Genomic DNA, 16445 nt, shown 5'->3' on the forward strand with positions numbered 1-16445 from the left:
GGTATTTATTAAGTGCAAAAAAGAACAAAAACTTGAATCTAAAACTTCAAAAAGCTTGAAAGTTTCTGTAGAAGTCAATGGGAGTTGTCCAAGGCAAACTCTAGCCATATCTTTAATTCAAGATATTCAAGTTTTATTCAAGTTTGTAAACTTGAAAATTTAAGGTATTTAAGTTTTTTAATTCGAATGCGTTTACCACTATAATAAATAAACAAGCATTCAATATGAGAGTTTATATGATTCAGAAAAACGACCTCAAATTCACAAACTCGAAAATTGATAAATAAACTCATGAGTCTTGGAACTTCAACTGCGATCTAATTGCAATGGAGTTATTACCCTAGCAACCAGGCAGTGGTTTGGGAGTCAGAATGAAAGACCAGTAGAATAGGGCCTAAAAAAAAAGATTACAAATATAAAATAGGAATAACAATAAAACTGAACACAGAGTCAATTTGTAATTTTATTGCCAGGGTCAGTTACAGCAACAACAAGATAGCATTTTTAGTTCCAGGCTGGAAATAAACAGAATAGCAATTTTAATAATTCAATAAAAACTTTAAAAATCAATAATGAAGACCAATTGAAAAGTTGCATAAAATAGGTCTGTCTATGGCATATGAAATGTTCATTTATTAGTGGCTTTCCATTTAAACTGTTTGGGAGGCTGCCTTTAACTAATTTTAGCTTTTTTAAATTATTATTAGATGCAGCCAGGGGAAGAATGATCTCCATTATATAAATACAGTGGCCAAGTGTTGAAAATAAAGCTGTCTTTGGTGTCTACAAATAGTGGAGACTGTCCTTGGCTACACACCTATTGCAAAACAGCAGTTGTAGTTCAGTAAAATTAAGGATAACATTTTTCAAAAATGATATGAAGAGGTGTAGCCTTCCATTCTTTCTCTTATATTTATATCTAAATTTGCCTCAGGCACCCATACAGTTAATTTCTACCTCCCCCATCTTCTTGGGCTTCCCATCTTTTTTGTTCCTTTATATCATACAGTACCTAATGCACAATAAGCCCATTTACATTCCGACTGCATTCCCCGCATAAGCACCATGGATTTTCCGGGCTTTATAAAAATATGAAAAGAATGTTTTTAATGAAATTAAGTCTTCTGAGCCAGGCTGTTTCATAAAAGACTAATTTGGAGGTGAGCACACAGCCTAGACAAATCAGCACAAAGTCATTTTTCCCTTCAGGGACATTTTACAAAGGAATGTAACAGGAAGGAGTAGGAGTGGCTTTGAAGTGGACTGTTAGCCCCTGAATTGGGAAGCCATGACTGGACTGGAAAAGCCATTTTTTTTAACTAAAAATGATTTTTTATTTTTTAAAAGCTTTAAAAAAAAAAGAGTAGAAGCTGTTATGGTGACAAGGAACAAGCTCTGTTGAACAGCTATTTGCCTTTTTAAAGAAGGGCTTTCTCTTGTTTCAGTGAAGGAGAAAGTACATTTTCTTAGTCTCAGGAAACTAGTAACAATATATCGCATAGCACCATATTATATCCTGTGGAAATTAGCCCTTGCACTTTTACAAGAGAGAAACATATTTGAGTCTGCAAGAGTAGAAACAAGAGCAGATGTTTTAATGTAAAACAAAATGCAAGCACAGAAGATTCATGCAGAGACAATAGTCATGAACATGAGGCTTTTGATGCTCAAACTACTACAAAAGTAGGAGTCATAACGCATTTCATTAGGTCCAGACTGGGATTCAAAATAAGGTCTTACATTTTAAATACAAAAAGGCCCAAACCACCTCCACAGGCCCAATAAATAAAGATTGCCTATGGCATCTTACAGCAGCCTCTTTGGCTAGTCCAGACCTGCTTTCCATCCCATAACTTCTGAGCAATCACTCTTTATAATATGTATAGTATTAAATAAATATATTTATTGATATTATTGGATGATTATTTTCCTTGCTGAGATGAATATATTTTATTGTTGTATAATACCTCGACAATTATCTCCACTCTGGCCCACCAGAAAACCAAACACTTTTTCCTTCTCTCTTCACTCGCATTATCTATTCTTTTAATCACTTCCCCTTAAATATTATTATTTATTCTTCCTTCTATTTTTTTCTTTGTTCTCATATTGAAATTAAGAATGACCATGGTAAAGGCATACAAGGAAAATAGTTGGGTGAAAAGGAGGGCCCACTGACACCTGGGCCCATCGGAGTTTTCCTGGTATCCTGGTGGGCCAGTCTGACACTGCACTCTGTTATTACAATGTATGCATCTATCTTTTATACTAGTTCTACAACAGCTTTAGTGCTGAAAGTTCACCTAAAGTACTGAGTGCTAGTGTTATGGTGGACTGGGCCTTTTTTAGAGAAAAAGAGAAGAAATTAAACCATAAGTGATGCTGCTCTTCAGAATGTGTAAATCATGTAGACAGGTTAACCAAGACATGGTCAGTCTCAGTGTCAAGGAACAGTGTTGAACCAAAGTAATAATCAAACATACTGCTTCACCATAACCATCATTTCAAAATAACTTGTTGAAATGATGGCTTTGTTGTTGGGTCAGATTTGAGGTGATACATAACTGTCACTATTTAAGTAAGGCTGTCCCCAAAAGGGTTAAGCTTACAAGAATATAAGAAGAGTTTGAGCTGTATTTGAGACATGGTGTGAATGTTGGGTGTCATAGTGTCACACAAAGCATCCTATGTCATAGGGAGAATTAGCAAAAGCAAACAATACAAAATGCACTATGGTCACAGCAATGCTTACATATTTCTATGCAGCTCAAAACCTGTAGAAATAAAAACTAGCCAGCTGCGAGATTTAAGTGCCACAGAGGCCTGTTCTATGAGTTAAATACTGTACATTTATATTTCATAGGCAGTGTTAATTTATGTGAAACTATTATATAAACACTGTGTTCTTCTTGTGTAATCTTCCTGACAATTACCAATAACATATTCCTATGCGATTTTCTCCAAAATGTACACATGAATCTTTGGCTATGAAACTGCAGTATTACATTCTGCCCTATATTTCATGTTTTACCTTTTAGCATGACACAAGGTATATGGCAGTGAGCCTTGTTTAAAATGGATTTAATAAATTCCATACAATACCCAGGCACAATAGGCTACAATTTCTTTTTTGATGCACATCAAGATCATATGCTGGTTGCAGGCCAGCCCTGTCATTATGTGCCAGAATTAGATTATGTTTCCTCTGGGAGCTATAATGTCCAACATCAACTTTTAGCTGAATGTAAGGTGAGTAATGATAAAAGAACTGCATTTATAATGTATATAAAATTCTACCCAATAAAATTCTTAAGAGAGTTTCACCAAGGTTCTAATCCCTAGTCATGGCTTTTAAATGCAAAATTAAATCAGTCAAAGAAGGGGCTAATAATGATGTCTTTATGCTGGGTGAAGTATATTGCTTTTGTTACTGGGTGATGTCAAAGACAACTGAAAAATATCACTAGACATCATAGACTATTTTGTCAGAACTGTCCAGCCCAAAAAACATTCATGCCTTACAAAAATAAGAAATGGATCAGCCGATAAGATTGGCTCCCAGGATGAGCATAAGATGGACTGAGCATGTATATTTTCTCTCTGAAGTGCCTCTTCCCAACCTATTTCCAAGGGAAGTTGTACCATGAAAGGCAGGGGTATTGCTAATCTGGTTTTACTGGTGGAAGTATGAAATCAGTTGATTCGTACAGAAACACATAATAATTGGGCAATGTAATAAAATATGTCAATGTTAAAAATCATTATTATTAGTCTAATAAACTATTTTACACTGCAAAATTAAAATTGCAATTCCTAAATTTGCACCTGTTTTTCTGTTTCCAAATTTATTTATATTCCTCCCTATAGATCATGCCCCAAAGGTTCCATAAGGTAAGGACACTCTAGAGCCATTTAGCACCACAAGGCAAACCATGGCACTGATTTCTTGACCATTATTTTAAAGTTATCTGTAGGGATGGCAAGAAGATGTGAAGATAAATACCCAGTGTAGCAGATTCTGACTTTTAAAGGAAGTTACATATGCCTCTAGTAAATGGTACTTATGTAGACTGTACAGTAGTTTTGCATACACATCCCTGCATATGATCCCAGAGAGAACTGTAGTAGGTGGAAGAAATAAGTGACTTAGGGGCACATTTACTAACCCACGAATCCGAATCCGAATTGGAAAAATTCCGATTGGAAAACAAACATTTTGTGACTTTTTCGTATTTTTTGCGATTTTTCGGCGCCTTTACGACTTTTCCGAAATTGTCGCGACTTTTTCGTTACCAATACGATTTGCGCGAAAAAACGCGAGTTTTTCGTAGCCATTACGATTCGCTCGTATCTTGTCGCGACTTTTTCGTATTGAGCGCTCGTAAGCGGCCGGCGAAACTTTCAGACTTAGCATGATTTTGGAAGCCTCCCATAGGACTCAATGGCACCCTGCAGCTCCAACCTGGCCCAAGAAAAGTCACCATACTGAAGCTTGAATGAATCCGAACACTACGAAAAAATCGCAACATTTTGCGAAACTTTCGGAATGGCTACGAAAAAGGCGCGACTTTTCGTGCAAGTTTTAACGCTACAAAAAAGCGGCAGATTTTGCGCAACATTCAGAATGGCAATGAAAAAGTTGCGATAATTTTCCGAAAAATTGTCAAATACCGATCATTACGAAAAAAACGCAATCGGACGCATTCGGCCCATTCGTGAGTAAGTAAATGTGCCCCTTAGTGTAGATCTTGACTCCAGTAGTATGTAGTGAATCTTGACTCCACTGGTATGTATATTTCATTTAAGGTAATACATTTGAAATTAAAATCAGGGCTGAATTAAGATTTTTGCTCCAGGCTGACAGCTGTGCATCCATCCTCACAAGCTGTGAACCAGCCAGGGGCCAGTCAAGCAATCAAGAGTTCATAGCATGTGCCACCCCATTCTTCTGCTTGATTTGCAAAGCACAATTGGAACTCCACATGGCTCCCTTTGTGATTAGATTTGAGACTACAGTAGAGTATTTTGTCAATCTACAGCCCCTACCTGCTATGCCTGGACTTTTGTGGGCTTTGACAAAATTAGATATATTACTTCTGATTAAATATATCATAGGTTATATATTTTATCTTTATCTCTGCCAGCCCAATGACTTATGACTTATTACTTACATGACACAAACCTTTTTATAAAAAAAATGCAATATATACCACTATTACTTTTCCATAGCAGTTCAGATTATCCACAATACAGTATAGGAAACCATTCACATTCATTAGGAAAAAGGGGTTTTGCTCTGTCAGCTATGGCTATAATGGGACAAGAGTAGATGGAATAGCAATTTGCTGAACTAAAATATTTATTCAGTTTCTTTATAGTGAATGGGAGTTGAGTAGCTGTAAAACACTGTACAGTATACATAGAGTGGAGAGGAAAATTTTTAAGTGGTGTCCATAAATAGTTATTGGAAATAGTGAGTTATTTCCTTATATTAGAAACAGGTATGTAACAAAAGCCACTGTGTGACTACAGCCACTATAAAACCAAGAGAAGAACATTAATGACTGAAATAGAAAACCTTAAAATAAGGAATCAAGCTATTGGGCAAGATTTAAGGAGACACAATGGGCGCATTATTAAAAAAAAATGCTACTATATTTATAGCAATAAAAAAAAAAGTATAATTTTTTCCAAAAACAAATCAAGCTGTTTCATGATTAGATCACATGTATTTCAGTGTCCAGTTCCTGGGAGGTGTCTTATGACTAGGACAGTGTCAGGGTGCAGGCTTTATAAAAGAGTGAACCTCACCCAAACTGCTGCCTTCCCCCATTAGCTGCAAGAAAAATAAGGCCCACCAGATTGAGATGTTAAGGTCCACTGTTTTATTTGAAACATCTGACAAGATTATCAAGATATACAGCTAAACTGAATAGATTATTTCCTGTTCAAATACAAGCATTGCATATAAATATTTCCAAATCCCTTTCTTGGAATATTTTCCAAGTAACACTGATCTGCCACACCAGCCACCATCTGCATCCATATCATGAGAGCAAGAAAGAGCAGGAAGTAGGAGCAGGCAACCATAAAGAGGACGCTTACCAGAGGCTTAAGAGAACACTGAACACCATCAGCACCCTTGTGGTTTAAGCCTAGGAGATATACACCCCTGGCAAGCATTCCTGCTGCTACGATGTGACCATAAACAGGCAGGACAGGTGGAAATGCTTCTTCCTGCTAACTTCCCAGAGAAATCTGTCAATTCTGAGGAGGAGCAGGAAAGGGAAGGTTGGGCATTGAACAGGTGCTCTTTCCTTTCCTTTCCTGTACCTCCCTCACTACAAATCAAACATAAAACCAGAATTCTCTCTCTCTACTTACAGTCTGTAAATGTGTAGCCAATGCATGGACATCATTCTGGCTCAAGAGAAAATTTTAGGATGATGATGATGCAAAACTTACCTTAATAACGGTGCCTGCAACATGGCACCTGCCAGCTTGTTGTAATTGTAAATTCCAAGACTGAAGTAAACAAGATTCATATAATATATATTGTTTAAGCAAAAGTTATTTTGCCTAGAACATTACAAAAGAAGTTGGAATTCTTTCTAAGGGTGACTGACCAACTTCTAAATAACAATAGCAAAAAAATCTTTAAATATATGCCTACCATATACAGATGCTTGCTGTAGCGGTTCGGCCAACTTCCATGTCCCTGGTCTTCCTCCACCAAATTCAGTAGATTTAGGGATCAAGGACCATTTTTTACACAAAACTGGACTTGTATTTTTTTAATGTATGTATGTTCCTGTTTTTAAGTATATAACAAGTTTCTAAGCTTAATATACTGTATATATAATTATATTAGCTATATCCATTTGCATAGTAACATAGCAAAGATCAAAAACGATAAAATGTACAACAAGCCCTCTTATAATGTAATTCGGGTAGAAGGCAAACAAAAAATCTTCAAAGACTTTTGCAATTAATCAGTGGGAAAATACTTCAGACTTCAAACAACTGGATCAACATTTTCCTGTAATTAGACTAATGGATGTAACTCTGTATACTCCTAAAAAAATATCCCAGCATTTCTTGACAGTATAGGCTAAGTCTGCCAACACCACCTCTCAGTAGTGAATTCTGAATTTTCACTGTAAAGACCCATTTCCTGGAGGAAACTGCTTTAATCACAGTAGATGACATCTGAGTAACAGGCCCTATGAAGTCCTTAATATCCCCTGTAGATTCTTTTTTTTAATTAATTAAATAAAACCTAAATATTTAAGGAATCAACACATCTGGCCAGTGGCCCAGATCAGTAGTTTAATAATATATAATATTATATAACCATCCATGTAAATGCCCAAATCAGATCATATCTTTTACTGCATTAAAACAACTTTTCAATGAGTTTTCATTTTCATAAATGTTAAATTGTTTGTCTTCCTCCTCTGACTCTTTTTAGTTTGCAGCCAGAATTACTCTGTGTGGCTGCAATTGTATTGTTAGTGTTACTTTTATATACTTTCAGTCTTTTATTTAAACCATTGCCCAGTTGCTAGTAGGGATGTAGCGAACATCGCCAAAAATGTTCGCGGACCCGTTCGCGGACTTTCGGCAAAACTCGCGAATATTCGCGAACTTTGCGAACCCCATAGACTTCAATGGGAAGGCGAACTTTAAAACCTAGAAAAGCCATTTCTGGCCAGAAAACTGATTTTAAAGTTGTTTAAAGGGTGCCACGACCTGGACAGTGGCATGCAGGAGGGGGATCAAGCAAAAATTTCTCTGAAAAATACTTTGTAAAAAAAACGCCAAAAAATAATGCCAAAAAAAACGCCAAAAAATAATGAAAAAAAAAACGCCAAAAAATAATGCCAAAAAAAAATGCGGCGAACAGTTCGCTACATCTCTAGTTGCTAGGGGAAACTGGACCTTAGCAACCAAATAACTGCTGAAATGTTATACTGAAGAGCTGCTGAACAGAAAGCTAATTCTAAATGATAATTTAAATTGGAATTAATCTACAAAGGAATTAGAATGCAAGTAAGAAACAGTCAAATCTATTTATCAGCTATAAGAAAGCATGGAATAGCATGCCCCTTGATCAGCTGGAAAACTGACATCTGTTTTGAGAAAAAAATTGTATTTTATCCTATAACATTATAGAGGTCATTTCCAATAGACGGGGGAGGAAATGTAAAGCACTAAGGGGCATATAGTTAGGAGCCTCCTGTGTCCTCTGATGCTCCCTAACTTGCGGGTCTGAATGAATGGGAGGGGGGATGTATAAGTTCCTTCCTCTTCTCGTCTCTCATGAATACAACACTTCCACGTGCAAGCAGTGTTCTAATGGCCAGTATAGCTGCTGGTTTCTGTGCACTGAAATGGAGCACAAAGACCAATAGTAATAGCAATGCCAGAAGGCAGTGCGCATAGTGAAACATTTTTTGCACTTTGCACACTGCCTTCGGTTAAGTAGTTATCCTTTATATAACCATTTAAAATGTTTTCTATATATTTAATCCTTAGCTGCTATGATAGTATGTGACATTATCAGTGTAATAAAATATATACTAAATCTGGTGCCCTTATAGTGATGACTATAAGGGAAGTCAACATTTGAAAAAATCAGGGACAAGTTGCTGGGTTTCACTAATTGTAATTGGCAAAGCCCTTTCAGCTGGATTTTCTAAAAGTGTCCCCAGTTTTACACATAATCTGGTAACTTCATGTGTAAATATTACAATAAATACCCCCAGGGGACATACATAAATAGAATATACTGTAGCACACTGAACATGGGAGCAAGTGCCAGCTTCTACTTGTCCTTGTGTGCTGTGCTGGCATTTACAAAAAACAAGGCATTCAAATACAGGTGCAGCTTGTTGGGGTGTCACATGGCTGAAAAAGCACCCCCTAGAACACCCCTTAACTGCAAATCATTAATATGTAAAAGGTGGTAGAACCTTGTTCTGATGTATGAATGTTGTTTTGGGTATATCAACAGGCAAATGAGGCAAATAGCCTAATAATGTGCACAACCTTTTTTGCCTGTTATTTTAATTATGGTTTATATTTATATACTATATATCCTTAGTTTTCATTCTCATTTTCAAACAAATTTGTTCATCTTCCTAAATATTGCACTTTATTCTAATCAACTTTGCCAGTGTTCTGCCAGATTTTCATCTATGTTTCATCTATGATATTTAGATTTCCTATACATACCCATTTCCCGTACTATAATTCTTTTATCATATTGTGTCTAATGTCTTGATTTTGTATATATGCCAAGTAATAGTCCATCATCTTTTTCCCTTCAAGTTAAATCGGCCCCATAGGTTGGTGGATTTTCTGTGTCAATAAAAAGAACCATGACCTTAATCATGGTCAGTTCTTCCCAGGGTTTAGTGGAGTTCAGCAATTGTTAGCATTTAACACAGACATATCTATGTAGCCCGCATTGTATCAATAGAAATATAGCAAAAAATAGTGCTTTACTACTCATCTTGGGGGAGCTGAAACTTGCAGAGAGCTTCAACAAATATGCTCCTGTCCATGGTACTGAATAACAAAAAACAGTACACACAGGCTGGAACAGACAAGCCCCTCCTCTATCTCCCCTGCACTCAGCCAAAACCATAACTTGACACCCATCAGATCCAAGCCTTTCAAGATACCATACAGTATGTAAACTAAAATGATTAGCCGACAATCCCACCAGTATTACAAAATTTTATAAGGCTTAATTTGCTTTTGTCTTATGGAGTCTCTCAACTTTTCATTTGTCAGACATTGTTAGGTACATGATAAAGGCAAGCGCACAAAATGTGAAAAATGACGTCTCTTAAACCCATTCACATAGATGTCTTCTTAATGTAGAAGACATCTATGTATCTCTCTAATGTACAAGTACTAATGTACTATATAATGTCCTCTCAATATCTAGCCATCTCAAAATTCTGTAATGCTGATTACTTCAAACATATTTAAAGGGAGGTAGGGCTAGGTATACTGTAGCCTTTTAATAAATGAAGCCCAGTTTGCCATACTCATATTTTAAAATATGCACTTCAGAAAAATACAAAACAAAACACTAATTCCCAATGCAGATAAAGCATATAAAAAGCATATAAAAGAGGTCTTTCATTTCTTGAAGGGTCTGCGCATATCAAAGGGGTTGTTGTTCATACTAAGGGTCTTGCTTATGATTTTTTTTTAATTTCCAATGAAGTTGGCTTTGTTTTTTTAGGCAAACACAAGCACCCTCTCTCGCAGAGATAATAAAGTTACTGCTCTTGCTGCTTCCTAGCAGCGAATGATAATCTTTCCCCTTTCTATCATACTGCACAAAATAGCAGATAACTAACCTGCAAAGCAACTGGATATATATATATATAAAATAAATAAACATCACCTCTGAAATCTAGAGTTGCAATGAATATATCCAGCCAAAGAATTGAGATTAGAAAGTTTGTGACTATGCCATTGAGGTGTTATTCTGCAAAAGGAAACCTGACAATCTGAAATGTGCAGTGTCCCCTTCTTTTAGTGAGAGCAAATACCAGAGCAGCTGGCATGGTTACTGAGCTGCCTGTAAACAAGTGATCAGCAGTTCCCAGCTCTTGTCCTTGACAGCCCAACAGTGCAGGTTTTCAGGGTAGCATTACAGGGCTACTGAATAATGTTAACCTATTCGTGCTCTGTATATGGACTTGTTTCTCCTCTCCTTTTACAACATACTTATACAGTATATATATCTTCAAGCACACCTGTAGTCACATAATGATGCTTCAACTGAAATAGTTTGCCTGCAATTTAAACTACTCTACATCAAGTCCTGTTGCTACCCTGTAAAAATCTTTGGTTGTGCCCTGAGGCACAAATCTTTATGTTCCTAAAATTGAGCAAAAGACCACAAAAAGCTGCAACTCACTCAGTACTGCCTAAATGAGGGACAGGGGTTGGGGAAACATGGGAGTTCCCCAGAATGCCATTTAACTTTGGTGGTATTCAGAACTCACAAGCTGGGGACTTCCATGGGGACTGCCCTCACAACCCCAGGAGCTACTGCCTCCCAATCGCCCTGCCACCCCCCTGAGCCTTGGTATCTTATAGTTAACTTCACTGCGATAGGGGGAGGTCAGCAGGGGAGTGCCAATGCTTCAGATCAGGTTTGGGTTGGCAAGGCCCAGTTGAATCCTTAGGGATCATAAGGTTCCACTTTCTCTCTGGGCTTTAAGTTTGGGAATATCCAAACAACAGGCTTGTAAGGCTTGTAAAACAGCATGTAGGTGGTCACACACATCATAGTTTCCAGTGCGTTATGTCTGATCTACCTTGAGGGTTGCAACTGCATAGCTAGAGAGCTATTTATGTTATTGACCTGTTCAAGGTAGTTTCCACATGGCGTTACAGTGCAGTGTGCTGGCTTTACCTACACGTGCCCCATCAAACACATCATGATATCCATTGCCCCACAGGTTTCAATTTATTATATCTGAACGTATTTTCTGTGCTTAATAGGCACTACTGTTAGTGTATTTCTGCACTGACCTTTCCCCCCCGTCATGGTATTTACACGCAGAAGGGGATATTTTAGTGCAGACATAACTTATATGTTTTGGCTGCCCATGCAATCTCAATGCTTAGAACACTGAGCAGATGTTTTCCTTTGGGTTTAAGTCTATGGAAAATGTTTGCAACATGTACAAGAAGAAATAGTTGTTAGCACTTTTGACACAAGCAGTTAAAACAAAATTTATTTCATGAATGCTGTGGTGTATACCAGACAGCACTGTGTCTGAGCTGAAGGGAAATGTTAATGACTATGCCTTAAGACTGCCCTTGAGCAGGAGAAAGAAGTGAAAAAGAAAGGTAATTTGGACAGGAATTGACACAAGTGAATTCAGGGAGTACAGTCTGCTTTCTGTGTAGACCAGCTGGGTTGATGCTCAGAAGGTGCTAGGAGCAAAAATAATGACAGTAGCAAACTATTTATAAGATTCATAATTGTTGTTACATGTGATAGACATTGTGGTACTTTGCACTGTGATGTGCCACATCTGCCTTGCCCGGTGAGTTTTCTACCAGTTCCTGTCACCCACTGCATATAATTTTAGCTGCTGCAGTATTGATATTATACATTATTAATAAGGTATCTGCATGCAGTTACAATATTAATTTGTCCCATGCCAGTACAGCATAGTCACTTTCATTAGGATAGGATCAAATTAACCAGCCCTCATATTGTTTGAGTGTGGTTAAGTAAAAAAAAAATAGTGATTGTTATATCAGAACAGACAGTAAGATAAAATCTAGATGTCAAAATGTTAAAATCAGATACATTATTTAATGCACTGTGTGGTTTCCGCTCCCCCTGCCTCCTTCCAGTGCCTGATTAGTGATATGCTAGTATTGTGATTGTGTTAATGCACTAACTAATGTTGCATTTATTGCCAGAGCCAAATTATTGCAGTCAATTCCAGAGGTGCAAATGTTGTGCCTGCCAGCATTTAAGCAAATACAGTGGAACAAGGTGCATTAAAACTTAACGGCAGTGCATAATGCATCCATTTCTAAAAAGCAGAATATGAACTTTGTAAAACCCCCAGTATAAAAAAGATCACAGTAAAAAGGAAGCTCTCAGTAAAACTGATCCATCTTCCTTGAAATTCATTGGTGACATTACATGCTGAGCTATTACATTTTCAGTCGGCAGTTACCACGTTTCCCCTAGTCTAAACACAGAGCGCCCTCAGTATAACTCCTTTGTCTCCATGTCATTGCCAGATTGCCTATGAACACCTCCTCCCGTGTTCTTGCCAAGGCTGCCCCAGACCCACTTCCAAAGCACGTGGCAAGCAGAGAAGCAGCAGGACTCTGGGACAAACAACCCAAACTTTTATATCATCACATTTCCACTGTGTCTGCCCAAAATATCTGTTCCCTTTCGATCGCTCTCTCTTAGTTTCCATCTCTCTTTTACATGTGTTTTCTATTTTCTTTAGCTCGTTTGTTATTTCTTTTGCTCTTGCTTTCTCTTTATGGGACATCATTCTGTGTCTTGATTAACCTCTTGCTCTTCCAGGCCTGCTACTCAAGTAACTGGACAGCCCTAATATGGATTTGAAAACATGCAGAATACAGTCTGGAGTGAACAGTGTAACTAGTGTATGAAGATTAGGTTAAAATGTGGGATAAGCTGCTTTCCATGGATCAGCCAGACTCTTTGTAACTGAATTTTTAGTTTGCCTAAAGGATCTGTACATGTAGCAACTAAACCCAGATTTTCCATGCTGCCCCCTATCGATTCATTTTCTTATATATTTAAAAATGTATTCAGCTTTTCCAGGCAATTTTCACAATAATCCTCCTTCCTTTACTCATTTTTCATACAAATCACTGCCTTCAAACACATATACATAGGGTAATGTAACAGCCCTCTGTACTTCTGCTCAGTGAGTGGTCATGTGTAAAGTGTGCTGATCACCACTTGCTCAGGGGTGGTGCGAGGTAGTCTGCAGGAACACATTTGTATACTCACAAACACAAGGAGAAAAAAAAATCTGCAGGCACATACAGCAGAACAATTATTTGGGTGTATCCCCTTCTCTTTCTGTGTTCCAAGTACCAGGCAGATACTGTACCCCTATACACAACATTTTGGGCAGCTAGATATAAAGACAATTATGATGCCATACAAAAAAGGCAGTTGAGATAAAACATTAGAGAGGCACATGTAGTCCACAGGTCTCCAAGTGTTACTAGACAGTAACACCAACTGTGGTCTTAGATTAGGGCCATAGCTAATAATGGTTTTGCAAACTCAAAGCTGCCAAAACAGTTTTGGCAAAATAAATTCAGAAACTTAAAACATGCTTTCGTAAGAATAATGAGAAAAACTTTTGAGTGAGGCAAAAAAAATATAATAATAAGAAAAATAATAGTAATAATAATAATAAACAACACTCCAAGCTTAATATTAAACTTATCATACATATACAGTATATACATAAATACATTTCTGCCAGATATCTGAAATTAATTTAAAGCAGGAAAAAAACACACATTTTGCCAGTTTTACCATATACGGTAGACATAGCCTATAAAAATCAATAAAAACCATAGCCAGAATGTTATTTTTTAGATTTGGAGGCAAATAAAGGGAAGGAAACTGTAGCAATTTTCTTAAATACCCATTTAGAATACCACAACTATCTTTTAAAACCAGACCCACCTTAAAGTATAAGCATTTTGTACAGATACAAAATATCAGTGAATGAATGATTGGTGGTCTATGCAGAAGGTGCCTATTAGCAATTTGGTACATTATACAACACCTTTAATAGCAGTGTAATTCCAGGATATTATACACATCATATAATGTAAGAACAGTAAGATGATCCATCCTCATCATATTACAGAGTTGCAGCAATTGTCAATGGTATCCCCAGCACATTATTTTGTGAAAGCAATGGGTAGTGGCATTGCTAACACAGAGCAATAGGCAATAACATTCAAAGCACATTATAAAGTGAGAACAGGGGCAATGGAATAGTAATGGATATTACTGTCCCAAGTATACTGTAAACTGAGAGCATAGGATACTGGCACTAAAGTATGCTCCAAGCAACCCCTCTTTCCACCCCACTAAAGCAAGCATTTAGCACTGCAACCCTCTCCCATGGGTGCACTGCTGCAGGTATTCTGGGTTTATATGTTTTCTACCATATGCGTGCTGCTTATTAATAACCCATATTAACTATTCAAACTTCAGGAGGTAGAGCACATGCTGACTGCTTTGATAAGCTGGGACATTCAAATAGCTGTCAGTAGTCAGGTAGACCAGTAGGAGGCAATTCATGTAGTAGATACATCATGAGCCTAAAATACCTGTACTCACAGGAGAGGAGGGGTATGCTGTTAATGTACTCCTTGTTTTATAAACTGCCTCCATCACCAGTTACATCTCACCATACAACCTCTCCTTCTCACTGTTTCTACCTATGAGGTGGGACAGTTACAAACATGCAATTGCCACAGTTGCCCTTATTGCAGATTGGTTACATTTAAACTAGACTGCAACTAGTAGATACCATTAGTAGTGCCACTTATTTCATTATGAAACTATGAATCCCCAGATTATACACATTTTTGAAGCAATATCTTGTAAGGGGAGTGGTTAGTTATATGTAGTGAATAGTTTCTGCCACGAGAGGGCAGTATGGTAAAGGGAATCCTACTTAGTGACCACTGCCAGCCTGTAGGGGATAGGAAGGAAGAGTTCCCATACTTAAGTGAAAAGGTTCTAAAAGTGGGAGGAGATAAAAGTGGGAGAGAGCAGGTAGGCCTTTTTGTGGGAGGGTTTTAAGCCCAGAGCCAGGATGCTCAACCCCAGAGGCAGGAAGTATAATATGAAGACCCCATGATACAACCACCTACAGCAAGGCTGGATCTAGACTAGCTGTCATAATAGTCTTCATTTATGATGAGAGACAAAAACAAACATGCTTGTACAGGAGTTCAGTGGGGTTGGTTCTCTGGTGAGCACCTCCAGGGACTTCAAAGGTAGGCCCAGGGATAGTTAGTTTAACCCACATAAACTACTTCTGGTGTGCGCACTAAGGCAGTATTTGAGAGGCTGGAAGCAGTATGCAGTATGGCCAAAGAAGCTCGGAGAGGCAAAGGGCCACTGAGGAGGGAGAAGGTTCCCCAATATTTGAGTGGAAGTCAGGCAGAGAGATGGAGGATATGTCTGAAGAGCTTTGTATACCAACTGTATTGCTAAAGATGCTTTTCTAGAAGAAATGCTAAAAAGTGCGACAGTAATAAAGAAGTTATTAGTTCTTCAGCTATTAAATCTGTGCAGACCACCTTTAAGTGAGAAGAATAAGCCATCATAACTTGTCAGCATCACATCGTAGCATATTTATAGAAGGATATGTATTTAGTTCTTCCCCCAAAGGCAGGTGCCTGAATCACTGCTGAGAATGCAGACATCATGGACAAATACTGTGACTTTCACCTGAATGCCATGCAGATACAAGAATCCTAGAATCCTATCCTAGAATTACCTATGCACATTATATGGTCATGTATGACACCTACATCTCACCCCATGCTACTTTTTATTTATACATATCTACACATATTTGCAGCGGTAAATATACTATATCATTTTTTCAATACCAGAGAGCTATTAGTATCATGTTACCTCTCAAATCTTTTGAATCCATACATATCACTGATATTTTACTTTTTTCACATAAAACAGCAATGGATACATCAGGACACATCCCTCTCACCTAGCACACAAACATCTGGACATGTTACATAGATACCACTACTTCAGCAGCCCTGCATAGATTTGCACCTGTTGCATTGGTTTCTGTGTTTTCTGTATAATATCACTTAAGCACTTAGCACGGCCATTC

The 16445-nt window shown here is 37.6% G+C and overlaps 1 protein-coding gene across 1 annotated transcript in view; it reads right to left on the minus strand.

The window, feature by feature from the left end:
* col8a2 (collagen, type VIII, alpha 2) overlaps positions 1–16445 on the minus strand; it is a 61708-nt gene that overhangs the window by 44703 nt on the left and 560 nt on the right. The window lies entirely within an intron of this gene.

Source organism: Xenopus tropicalis, chromosome 2, assembly GCF_000004195.4.
Source record: "Xenopus tropicalis strain Nigerian chromosome 2, UCB_Xtro_10.0, whole genome shotgun sequence".
NCBI classification, from domain to species: domain Eukaryota; kingdom Metazoa; phylum Chordata; class Amphibia; order Anura; family Pipidae; genus Xenopus; species Xenopus tropicalis.